The 13,387-nt window shown below is 37.2% G+C and overlaps 1 protein-coding gene across 11 annotated transcripts in view; it reads right to left on the bottom strand.

Moving 5' to 3' along the window:
• The window catches only part of Baz2b (bromodomain adjacent to zinc finger domain 2B), a 215,705-nt gene extending 207,005 nt beyond the window's left edge, over window positions 1-8,700 (bottom strand). For 10 of the 11 annotated variants that reach the window (XM_027420349.1, XM_027420355.1, XM_027420354.1 and 7 more), the window contains exon 1: window positions 8,580-8,700. The gene's annotated coding sequence lies outside the window, so the exon portion shown is untranslated. The remainder of the gene's footprint in view (window positions 1-8,579) is intronic. The other variant, XM_027420350.2, reaches the window with a different exon arrangement.
• Window positions 8,701-13,387: the final 4,687 nt, after the last annotated feature.

Raw genomic sequence — 13,387 nt, 5'->3', positions numbered from 1 at the left:
TCCCTCTTTCCATCTTGTTCTTGAGGCAGGGTCTCTTGTTTCTGTCACTGGGCTGTGCACTCTATCTTCTAGTCTCCACGCCCTGTCTAGCTATAGGAATACTGGGGTTACAAGCCTACTGTAATCATGCTTTTTACATGGCATAGATCAGAATTCAGTCCTCACTCAGATGGCCAGACATGCACAGCAAGCATTTTCACTCCCTTAGACATTTCCCTTGCTTCTACTCTGAATTTACATTAAGCTTTTATCTATAGCTCTCCAAACGCTTGCTTAGACAAAGGGTTCAAATAAATTTGGAGAGTTAAAAGTCACTGCCTCTCTTCCCTCTGTTATTACTACAACAATAAAAGTGCATTGAGTATCTAAAATTTCTCTTGTGGCTGATGTTGAGTCCATTCATTTAAAAAAAATGCTAAATTTTGTATTTTACTGATTTACCTCCTGCTGATTCTCTCCATTCAATTACCTGTGTGATAAGAACTGGAAGGCAAAATCCCAATCTTTCATTTCAGTGAAATACTCAGGAAAACTCTACATCTTAGTCTCTTTTTGTTGTTTTGTTTTGCTTTCCAAGACAGGGTTTCTCTGCGTAGCCCTTGCTGTCCTGGAATTCACTGTTTCCCTGGCTGTCCTGGAGTCAAAGATCCACCTGCCTCTGTGCTGGGATTAGAGGCGTGCACCACCTCTAATCTCGCCCAGCTCTCCATTTTAGTAGAGAAAGCCAGGGTTACTGAGCCTTTACTTCACCTGGGACCCTGGGTTTAATCCCCAGGGCAAAACAAAACAACAACAACAAAATCATTTTATTTCCTTTGTTTATTCATTGATGAAACTCTGTGGAGCAGAGAAATATCTGAATGGACAATTGCCCAAAGGGAAAAGAAGGACGTAGAATAGTTCACAAAATGACTAATCTACATAATGGCAGTTTAACTGCATAAAATTGTGATCCTATACAACCCAAAACTAAAATGCAACACCTTGTCCTTTAATAACCTTTGAATTTATTATTTAGAAAAAAAGGATAACCTACTATCAACCACATTAAACCTGGCCATATATTCTGTTATATTACCAACATATCCAATCATTTGTGAAGCCAAGAAAGAGCTAAATGCACTCTTAGGACTATTTCTCAACCTTGAGGTGTGAGAGCTACTTCATCATTCCAGCATAGGAACAAACACAGGCAAGCACAAGTGTCTACCATGCTGTGTGGAAAGCTCAGGATACCAGCATCATCATGAATCCCTCATGTATGTACTTACTGTAACATATATAAAACAATGCCTTCCTCCCTGTCATTCCTAAAAGGATATATAAAATAGCATTTCACAGTTTTCTCCCACTCTAATTGGAAGCTTGGAATATTGAGGTCTTGTTTTCTTTTCTCTGCTTATAGTTATGACTGACAACAGTCAGGAAGCTATGAAAGCTGGATTAACCAGTACCTTCCAAAATTTGTAAAATACCCTCAAAGCAGAAAGAATTATTTATTCGAGTACTTCCAAAAACTGGGGTGGCTATATAGCTTTTCCAGTGGCAAAGTCTTCTCAACTGTTACTCTGGTTTTTACACTACCTATAAACTAAAAGTACTACCTCTTTCCTACATGAGACATTATTTTACAAAGTAATTAGTATTGATCTATTGTTTCTCAAATTGTATGTAACTAGTAAAATATAACTAATAATAAAATTCTCAACTAAAATCAACTCAGTTATTTATCTGGACAAAATTATAAAATCTTACTGTCCAAAATTGTAATGGTTGTATAATTTAGGTTTTGTTAGGTGGCTGGCTGGGTTCTAGCCAAGACTAAATATTTTGCAAATAAGATACAACCTTTTATACTTGTATTATTCTAAGGTCCTTTGTTTTATTCAAAATCCAACTTAAGTAGATTATTTAAAATTGAAGCTGTTCTGTGTTGCAAACACAGCTAAAATGAAGAATTTCTATAGCAGCAGTGACTAGATTTTAAATGCAGGTAGATCAATAAAAAAAAAAAAAATCACCAAGCACAGGCTCCATGTGAGTGGAATGGTTTATAATAGCTTGCAAATGACTATGTGCTTGCTGTAACCAGCTGTTCTTAAATTATGAATATGCAACCAATTCATGTTAAAGCCAAATCCCAGCACTATTTCTACAGAGAAATCCCAGTAGTTTTGCTTGTTCTCCATGTAAGCTCTGTTAAGGATACAAATAGCAGTAAGCTTCTGAACAAATAGAACCAAACTATTGGCATTTCATGCACTGGGTCCATTATCACAGCAGGGAATGTCAATCATTGGTACATTCCTATAACAGTTCACGCAATATGACAATGATCTTGCAGGGGGAAAAAAATCAAAATCTCTGCAGCATACTCCAAAGTCCTCTGACAACCTAATGCTTTCTTACTACAGCCAATCAGATGGGCAGAACTGATCCACTAGAAGACTTGCACTAAGCTTGAAACATTTAAAAACATCAATCATAAAAACAAAGACAGGACATTGAATTATACAGTATTAACCTCCAGGGTTTGCATACAAAGACCTTAGATTTATTTATGTCCCAGTGAGTTAAGAGCTTCAGTACACCGTTCTTTACACCAAGCTGACTGCCAATTTGATGAACCTCTCTGCCCTCAGCAGGAGTGCACGGTCTTTGATTAATGAGTGCATGTTTGTAGAAAAGTGTTAAGAGGAGAAAACAGAAAGAGGGAAAAAAATACACAATTATGTAGACTTATAGGAAGGTACTAGGGCAGAAACTGTCTTCAAATTATATGTGTCTCTTTCTTACATTATTACTTACTACGCTTATTATTATACTTTCTTACACTATTACACTTACAGAAAATTAGTTAAGGGTTCATATCAACACCTTACCTTCATTGCTATTATCCTCACTGCCAGGCAATTTTTATTTGAATGAAAATCATTCAGAGGCCAAATTACATGCCAAATTTTATATAAGAAATATTATTAAAACTTTATTTTCAAAACTATATAACAAAAACAAAATATGTGTGATAAAACTATTTCACTTTATACTCTCATAAAAGCATATTAATTTTAAGAACTGGATGCTTAACTGACAACTTAAAACTTCATAATGAATAGCATGTTGTAAGTTTAACTTATCTGTACTTTCAAGTATTTTACATCTCAATCTCTGAGTTATCACAAATCAAACAACACTCAGAGCAGATGTAAAAATCATATAAATTAATTTAATTTCCCTACTTTCAGCAGATGTTCCTAATATTTTATAATTGTCTATTTTTGCAAATGAAATAAATATACTTATTAATCATAGTTTCTTTCTTTTGGTTTTTCAAAACAGGGTTTCTCTGTGTAGCCCTGGCTTTTTGGCTGTCCTAAGGAACTTGCTCTGTAGACAAGGCTGGTCTCAAGTGCCTCTGCCTCCCAAGTGCTGGAATTAAAGATGTTCACCACCATACCCAGCTAGCTACAGTTTCAAAGTAATATGAGCAACAGAAAAACATGTGAATTCAAGTTCAAACTCATACAGACTGGTCCACCATTGTCCTCCCGTAACATCATGCTGAAAACTCTACTGAAATAGCAGGGTATACTGTCTCTAACTGATTTAAACTTCCATGCTCTTTTAAAATAGTTTATTTTTAATAAACAACTGATTTTACCATAATTTAGTTTGTGTGACTATCTGCCTTGATACAAATACACGCATGGTAAATAGTTATGTTCCTTCAAAATCAAGTCACAGAGCTGGAGAGATATCTCAGCAATTCAGAGGACCTGAGTTCAGTTGCCAGCACCCACATTAGATGGCTCATAAAAGCCTGTACTCCAGCTCCAGGACATCTGACTCCTTTGACTCATCCAGCCTCTGGGGACACCTGTACTCACTCGCACAAAATCTACCCATCATGTGTGTGTGTGTGGGGGGGGCACGCACACAATTTAAAATAATACAAATAAATCCTTCTCAAAAAATGAGTCACAGACAGTCTAAGGCAGTATAATGGTTTTCTTTTTAAGGAATGTTAAGGCTAAAGTACAAAAAGGCTTAAATGTTGCATTACCTCAATATAACTAACATCTAGCTCTAATGACAGTTAATGTCTGACTTCCCTAAAATCAAAGACTCCACAAACTTATGATTTCAAGAAACAATCCGAGAATCACTCAGAGATGTCTCATACAAATTGAAAACTTGCTCATATTATAAAGATATCTTTTCAATAGGACTTAAACTTATTTCAGCAAATTACATATTCCAAAGATCAGTTTTACATTTTAAGTATCTTTTTTTTTTTTAAAGTAAGCTTTGCTCTTTGAAGAGTTGTTAAATTTGTTTTCTATTTTAAGATCTAAAACTTTGGAAAAAATACTGAGACTAAAAAAGTTCTTGACAAAATAAGAAAATACAATGCATTCTGGCACCATATCATCTTAAAGTTTTATTTTGTTTCCAGTTTTCTTACAGTATATTTCTGTCTACTGAGACCATTAGTATTTATTCTTACCCTTTCTCCTTCCACCAACAAAATAATGCAAATAATTAGAAAAAGTACAAAGCTCAGGCACCACCAGGATAATAATATGTTTGGAAACTGAGTTATGTAAGAACTGAAGCTACAGGTAGAAATGGAACAAGCCTATGATGCCAGCCCTTGGTAAGCCATGGATAGACTTCAATCAAAGCCGGATGGAGAGCTACAGGCAAGACCTTGCCTCTTGAAACAAACAATACTATTTCTACAATAAAAACATGATTTTAGTTTAAGAAAACCATTAAATAACTACTAGGAAAATAAATTAGAACAACCTTATGAATTTTTAAACAGCATTTTGGCTTCACTAGAAAATTACAAGCAAAAGGGTCTATTTGCCAATAATTATTTCTTTTCTGATCATTTCCCACAGTAAAAGTTTAAAGAAACATTAAGCCAAATGAGCCAATATTTGTTAAATAAACCACAATAGTTTAAGACTTTATTACTCAAAATATTTAATTTTATGTAATTAAAAAACCTCCTAAAATACTTACTAGACAATTTGATTAATCCCTCAGGAAATTAAGTATATTAAAAAATCACTGAACCCTGGTTACATAATTCCTTACAGGGGTCAATACCACCTTATGATTTTGTTTATACTATGCTGTGTTTCTTTTTTTAGTAGTTTTCTAAGAAGGGCTAGTTCAAACACCCAGAAACCCTTTCTTTCATGAAAACTTTACATCTTTGAGTCACCAAGGTCTAATGCACTACCTTCCACTAATTCAAGGAAATAAGACAAAAACCTTGAACTTAGTGCAACTGTGGTATCCCACATCTTGTATAGTAACAAAAAAAGTAGCAACAAAGACATTAACAATTGCAGTTCAAGCTGGGAGTGACTGTTCTGTTTCAATTCAATGACACCACTAATGGCTTCTTAGCAGCTCCATGAAATCAACCAGCTGTCAAGTTGATGCATCAGAAGGAGCAGCTATGCACTCCCATAAGAAAAAGCAACACATCAGGATGTTTGGCAAAACATCTGCTCCTTTACACTGCAATTCTATAATAAACATGCAAACAAAGAAATGAGAGAAAGGGAAACAGAATCAGAAACCCAAGCTTTCCATTACAGCTTATATGCATTTTAAATGAGTGGTTTATATAAACTAAAAACAAATTTCTGCAAAGTTCAATACTTTTAAGATATTCTATGTTTTTTTTTAAAGCAAATACACTTACATTCTTCCAGAGAGACCAGAATTACACAAGATATTTACACTTATAAATAGTAAACTATATTCATCAAGTCAGTATTATAGCCTATGTACAAAATTCAAGTATTAAAACTAAAATATATCCTTTCACTACATACTATTTAGCAAATGATGCCAGACAGCATTTTAATCAATGCATTTCCCAAGATTGAGCAGCTAAGATACTGTTTTCACTAGTATAAAGAGAATGCACAGGTTAACATAGTCAATGTTATTAGTTTAACCCACATTAGTACAGATACTATTATCTAGATTTAAAAATATTTACCTATTCCTATTTCTCTGTAAACCATTATATGACCATATTAAGTTCTTATAAACAAATTCCTGTTTTAAAAACATACAATCTAATATCCTAAAAGAAAATTCTTTGTCACCATAGCTTAAAAAATTTTACATTCAACATTTGCTTCAAATATTTGTAAAATCTTACTTTTCTACTGAAACACACAAAAGCATAATGTCATCTAAATTATTGATTGTGCACAGTGTTTACAATAGGTGTGAGACATCACCGTACTTAACTACCATTTTCTTAAACTGCTTATCCTCTGTTGCTTCCATTTATAATCTGCCAAATCTTCTGGTCCTTTGTTGCATGTATAATTTAGAACCATCTGTTCTATGTGCTTTTAACTATTTAAACATTTTTCACCTACCTACAATTCACTAAATAGCAGACATTCAATTCAGTAAAGATTTCTATGTAACATTTTACATTCAACAAATTTCTGGATAAGTAACAGAAAACAGCAAAGGATATTGTTACAGAAATTTTAAAAAACATACCATTTACAATGTAAGTCTTCATATATTAGAAAATCTTAATGTATTTAGAATTTTTTCTATTAGCTTTTTTTTTAAGTTCATTGTAGTCAATGTTTTTCCCCAACACAGAAGACAAAGGGAATGCAAATTAAAGACAGACAGTTTCATGTCCTTGTTAGAAGAGATGTAAATATGCTGACTGAAAATGACTACTGGAGACAGAATTACGCTTTCCCATTCAATTTACTGTGCCTATTTATATACTCGTCAGTGAGTGTATCATTAAGTGTGGTCATGTGACCAGCTCAACTTTTTTTTGTAAGGTGAAAAACTACTTTAGACCAATTTTAATAGACTTTTTATCATTATTTTTATGATGGTTGATAGTTTACAGCAAAAGGTTGCAAAATTATCTTTTAAAGTTAATTCTGCCTTTTATATGCTAAACTACGTTTTTCTGCCAACTTTTTGACTTCAATATTTACTACTAAAACGTAAAAGCATCAAGAATCTCATGATATTCTGAATAGTTCTTCTAAAATGTAAAAAAAACAAAACAAAACAAAACAAAAAAACCCCACGAAAGACTAGACCACAATTACAAAAGGAAAGGTACATAACCTAAGATATGTAAATATTAACTAAGCTAAATTTGTTAACTCTATGGAACCACATAAGAAAGGAAATATATTCTTACAAATACATTTGAAAATTTGAAGAATAAAAACTGAATACACAAAACTAGGTGAATACTAAGTGGCACAATAAAAGTTTCGATAATTTTTTAAAATAATCTTCCTATTGCTACCAAACATTAAATGTGCGGATTTTGCGATTCGTTCTGAATGCAAAATAAAAAATAAAAATAAACCCTTAACTTATCGGTAGACTTACACAGTAACTAACACGATTCCATAAAACGAGAACATTTTGAGGAAAACACAAAACACACACACACACACACACACACACACACACACACACACACACACACACACACACACTTTGGGGAAATTTTCCTGGTAAAGTTTACATGACGTCACATGGCCCCCTGAACCGTTCCTAAACTTTGAGCCTTATCCAGACACACTTTTTGCATTTCTATAGCTTCTTTCCCTTCCTTAAAAATTAAAAGAGAGAGAGACAGACTTGGGAATAAAAATTGCCCAAGATGGCGAAACGCTTGTTGTTTAGAGGACAGGGGGAAAAATGGAGGATATTGTAATATACACAAAGGGATAAATTTCAACAACTCGGCCACGGACTGCAGCTGCTTCTCTCTTTACAAGGAAACAACACACAAAAGATAAATACTGAGGGGAGAAAGGGGCAGAGGAGCCAGCCCCCACCCCCAGGGCCGGCTCCGAGTCTCCGCACACTTCCCAGCCTTTCCAGATCCCAATTCTGGGGTTCGCCGAACTACTTTAGGGGAGGGGAGCGGGACGTCGCGGGGGAGGGCGCGGAGACCGAGGGCAGGGAGCCCAGCCCGCCACGACGGGACCTGCTGGCCAGGCCGCCGGGGACCCGGGAAGCGGGGAGCCCGCTCGACCCGGTGTGCCAGGTACCCGGCGCCGGGCCGCAGCCCCACCCCCCCGGCTCTGGAGACCCGGCGGCCTGGCGAGGGTCGGCGGCGCGGGCGCGAGGCTGCGGACCGGGGACGGAGGCGGGCAGGGCCGGGGCCTCGCCAACTGCCCCGCGGGGCGCCGCAGCGGGCCGGGCAGGAGAACGCCGCGAGGCCGGCGGCGAGGGCGGCCGGCACAATGGAGGGACGAGGCCCGGCCGCCCGATCCCCGCCCGCACTCCCAGCAAAGTTTCCGTTCCGCCGAGCCCGCACCCCCACCCCGCCCGGGACCAGGTCCCTGCGCCCTCCGCCCGGAACTCTACTCAGGACCCCAGAGCCATCGCGGCGTCGCTGCCCGCACAACAAAGAGACACACCAGGCGGCGCGGTAAACAGCGACGGGCGCCTCGGGAGGGCTCCAGCCCGCAGCCGCCGCTCTCCGCCCGGATCCCACCTCTCCCGCACCCCTGCACCCTGGCTCTCAAACTCACCTTCACTTTCGAACTGAGTTGCGGTGGAAGGGATTTTCGCCCTTCCCGGGTGCAGGTTAAGCTTTTCGGAATCCCCACCGCCTCCTTATTTCTCTTATAATTTCTACAAGAAAGTCTAGGGAGTTGGAGTGGAGGTGAGATCCGTGATCGCGAAAGCCCTGGCTCCCTCCGTCCCCGTCTTCCGCCGCTCTCTCTCTGATTAGTTCCTATCCAGCAGCAGATTGAAGCAGGAGATGATTCTTCTCAAGGTTTGTTCAGCAGCTTCACTTCTAGGCGAAGGCTTCATGAACCAAGTGACGTCAACCAACAAGGCTTCTCTCTCTCTCCTCTCTCTAACAATGAAAGTTGCTGTTAACAAGGGGAAAAAGAGCGAGAGAATTGTTTATACCATTTCAGTTCCAATAATAAATGACCTATCAGCTCTAAAAGGATCCAGGGGAGGGGGCTGCTTCTTCATTCCAAGAATACTGTATATGTGAGTTTGCACCGCTCCTCGTCCCAGGAAAAAGTTAAGAAACTTAAATGTTTTGTTTTGCTTTTCAAAGGGGGAGGGGGCAGAACTGAATATTTAATTTTTTAAAAAAACGTAAAGACTATTAAGGAACATAGATTAGCAATCTTCACCAACTTTTATGTTTGTAAACTAGAAATTGTGTTGGAGCCAACAAGCTAAATTAATGTGCCAAGAATTTGTGCATGCTAGGACTCAAAAAGCAGGGCGCAAGGCAAGGTATACCACTGCTTTTCCATGGAGTTAAACTGGTTGTAATGTTCATGGTTTGAGTCAAGATTAAGATTCAAATTAAAGACGTTTAAACTAAGTCCTTTTGCAGTTACTGGTATAAATTGTAAGCCACAGTCTCAATTTTTTTCTAGTTTCCGTTGGGGTGGGGGGGGGGACGGACTAGTTTAAATGTAAGAACTAAAAACACTTTAAAAGACCAGTTGCCCATTACCAACTAAACACGCTGTGTACTATCTGATCCCCAGAATTTCAGGCAGCTGACTCAGTTTTTACCCTTCCACTCCCCAATTCCCTTCAACCAATCAAGTTAAACTAAAGGTAAAGTGCAGCCTGTTCCCTTCAACAGTGTACCCGCGGCCTCCTAAAAAACTATTTTTTAAAAAAAAGGTAGAAAAATTCATAACCATTGTACACTTTATTACCCAGGAAGAAAGGTAATTTAAAAAAAATATTCATTAAGGTGTTTTTCTCCCTTTAGAACACAATAAAGTCTTGAAGTTTATATAGTTACAAATTAGGTAATTTGGTTTTCAGGATGAAGACCAAGTAAAAATTTAGTTATTGGAGAATATTTGACCATATATTATTTTATGCATACATAATGTGGCTAGATGTATCTTAAAAGATGCTATTGTTTTATGTTTCCTCCTCAACCACTGGCTGTGATTTTAATTGTGCTGGAGGATCTTCATTAGTATTAACACATGGGGAGATTTCACAAAGCTGCTTCATTAGGAAGAAAAAAAGCTGGCAGACTAGGTCTTTCTGCATGCACGGAGAATGTCAGCCTTACCTCGGTCATTTGTAACATAATAAGCGCAAGTACAATGATTGCAGGCAGGAGCCTGGGGGAGGGGCAGAGATACTGCCTGTCTAATAGGGGCATCTGAAAAGACACTGCTCATTACATAGTAATGTATGCTAAAAATTAGTGAAGATGATGTCTCCGGAGACTGATGCTAAATAAATTAATGTGCTGATATGTTTTTAATTATTATTTTTGTAGTAGTTTATTTCAATCTTAGGATTCACATTGAGCAGCAAAGCTGTGCTAGCACGTATTGATTTTTTCCCTGCCACATTCCCGGAATACAGATTTTAATCATTTCACTACACCACACTCAGTAATTTCATTAAAAACTGGGATCTTCCATCCCCAGAAAAGCATTTAATTTCAATGACATACAATTTCTCTTTTAGCAGAAAACTGTCTCTATAGTAAAAGCTGGCCTAAGGTTCAAATGCATAATTTAATCCTCAGTTTTCCATGCTCTGCATTCTTTTCAAACTATAATTTCAGTAACTACCTAATAACTGTAATAAAGACAATAATTTCCTTACAATATATTATTAACTCATATTTAACTAACTCAGAGGCCAAGCTTTAGACATGTATGACTAGGTCAACAATCCCACCATCTCAAAACTTACTAATAATGTCCGCACGAAAAATAGAATAAAATGTAAATATGTAGACTATGATCCTAAATCACATTATAAAATTCTTGTATTATTCTGTAGTGGTGGTGATTACTCAAATGGAATTTATCGATACTTCTGTACATAAAGTTCAATGTTACTATTTTAGTATATGTTACTGACACTTTGCCTAGTTATCATGGGTTTAGGCTGATTTCAAGTTGTCTTGGTTTCTGAATTCACTAGGGATGCAGTTCTCCTTAAACTCAGAGGAGTGGTAGGTACACCATGACTTGTACAGCCTGGAGTGTTAGTCTGCTTAAAGTAAAATTTGGTCTAGAGATGCTAAGTTGGTCCCCAAATAATGGGTTTCATAAGGATATGTAATTTATATTGCTTGGCTTTTAGAGGGGTGGGGAAACCCGTGGGGGAAAATTATGGTAAGTTTCTTACAATAAATTGTGGAAACATACTGTGTGTGTGTGTGTGTGTGTGTGTGTGTGTGTGTGTGTGTGTGTAATCAGTTACTATAAAAGGGTATTATTCCTTTGGATTATTATAGAACTAGAGTTCAAAATATCTTAAATGTATGCACACAATTTAAGTTTAAGCCACCAGCAGCAAAAAGTTGTCTTTTCCCTGGTGAGAAGCCTTGTCATCCTGAAAAGATTTGAACACAATAGGAAAAGTATTATAGTGAAGAATTTTACTTAAATGTCTTCTCAGAAAATCTGAAAACTTATAAAGACTTTCCTATCTAATCTCAGAAATATTTTTGTGGCATTCTCAAAGACAAAGTTTGATGGAAATCAATAATTGACACCCAAAATTATAAATAAATTTCTAAATTTTCATATCAATAATAAAAACATTTTAATATTAAAATACAGCTTTAGGTCCTTCATCTTATTTGGTCATTGAAATGAATTACTTATCCAATATAACATACATACATACATACATATTGTTTTGTTTGAGACGAGGCTGCCCTGGAACTCACATCGATCCACCTGCCTCGACCTCCCAGTACAAGAATCAAAGACGTTTGCCACCACACCTGAACAATTCAGCCTTTATTTTTAAATTGATAGTTTAAAGTAATGATGTATTAGCAATCTTAAGGTATATCACTCCAAGTACTTAACACCTTACAAAGCTATGCTTCCTGTCTTGTCGAGATCATGTTGTTCCTTTTTTATGTTTACAAATTCAACCATTGATTATCGCACAGAGATGAGAAAAATCAGATAAAATTACTCTAGTTATACAATAATTCACCTCCCACAGCACTTTGTCTTCTGTTCAAAAAAACCTAGTTTAGCCCTAAATTGTGTGCACAATTGTGAGAGGATTTAATGATGGAGCCATCTTTTCTAATCTTATGATAATTCTGAACTTGTATGTATAATCTGCCTGCCCTACAGACTAATTATGCCACCATTGTGAACTAGCATATGGTACTTGTTTCCATAAAGAAATATCTGTTTTTAGATCCTAGACAGAGATATGGACAGATCCCATTTACTACTGCCAGTGGTCCCCAAACAAGTAAGAATTCTGTTTAAACAAAGAAAAATGCTATAGCAGAGGTTCCCAGCCTGTGGGTTATGACCCCTCCGGGGTAGAATATCAGATATTTACTTTACTATTCATAAAAGTAGCAAAATAAGCCTGGCGTTGGTTGTACACGCCTTTAATCCCAGCACTCAGGAGGCACAGGCAGGAGGATCTCTGTGAAAGCTAGCCTGGTCTACAGGACAGGCTCCAAAACTATACAGAGAAAACCCAGTCTCAAAACAAAACAAAACAAAACAAAACCAAAAAATAGATGAATGACAGATGATAAAAAGATTTATTTATTTATTTTGGCTTTTCGAGACAGGGTTTCTCCTTGTGTATCTTTGGAGCCTAACCTGGAACTAGCTCTTGTAGACCAAGCTGGCCTGGAACTCAAAGAGATCTGACTGCCTCTGCCTCCCAAGTGCTGGGATTAAAAGCATATGTTACCACCGCTGGATTCAACAAAATAATTTTATGTATTAAAGGGTCACAGCATAAGGAAGCTTGAGAACCACTGCTCTATATAGTGTACTGAGCTGTCCAAAGTAATATCTTGATTCTGTTTCAATCACTATTTGTTTTCACTCATTGGACAAACATTTGAGTGCTTGCTGTATACTATGCTTTGAGTTAGAAGCTGCAGAAATATGAAGAACTCACTTTCTGTTTGATGTTGAAAGCGTGGAATTCCTGAGAGACAAACCATTTTATAAAGACACAAATGACAAAGTTGTGTGAGAATAAAAATGGAGTTAATAATTCTAACTACAAGATTTTCAAAAGCTTTATCAAAGACTACATTTGAACAAGGTCTCATAGTGAGAGTTTACCTGACAAAAAGAGGTCAGGGATTGAGGGGAGAGTCTAAGAGTCTAAGAATCCATGTTTGAGCTGGGCGTTGGTGGCACACACCTTTAATCCCAGCACTAAGGAGGCAGAAGCAGACGGATCGCTATGAGTTCAAGGCCAGCCTGGTCTCCAGAGGGAGTGCCAGGATAGGCTCCAAAGCTGTAGAAACCCTGTCTCAAAAAAAAAAAAAAACAAAAAAAAAAAGAAAGAAAAGAAAACACAAAATAATAATAAT

Source organism: Cricetulus griseus, chromosome 6, assembly GCF_003668045.3.
Source record: "Cricetulus griseus strain 17A/GY chromosome 6, alternate assembly CriGri-PICRH-1.0, whole genome shotgun sequence".
NCBI lineage: Eukaryota > Metazoa > Chordata > Mammalia > Rodentia > Cricetidae > Cricetulus > Cricetulus griseus.
Note: the sequence above shows the minus strand (reverse complement) of the source record. Positions and strands in the feature narration are given on the sequence as shown.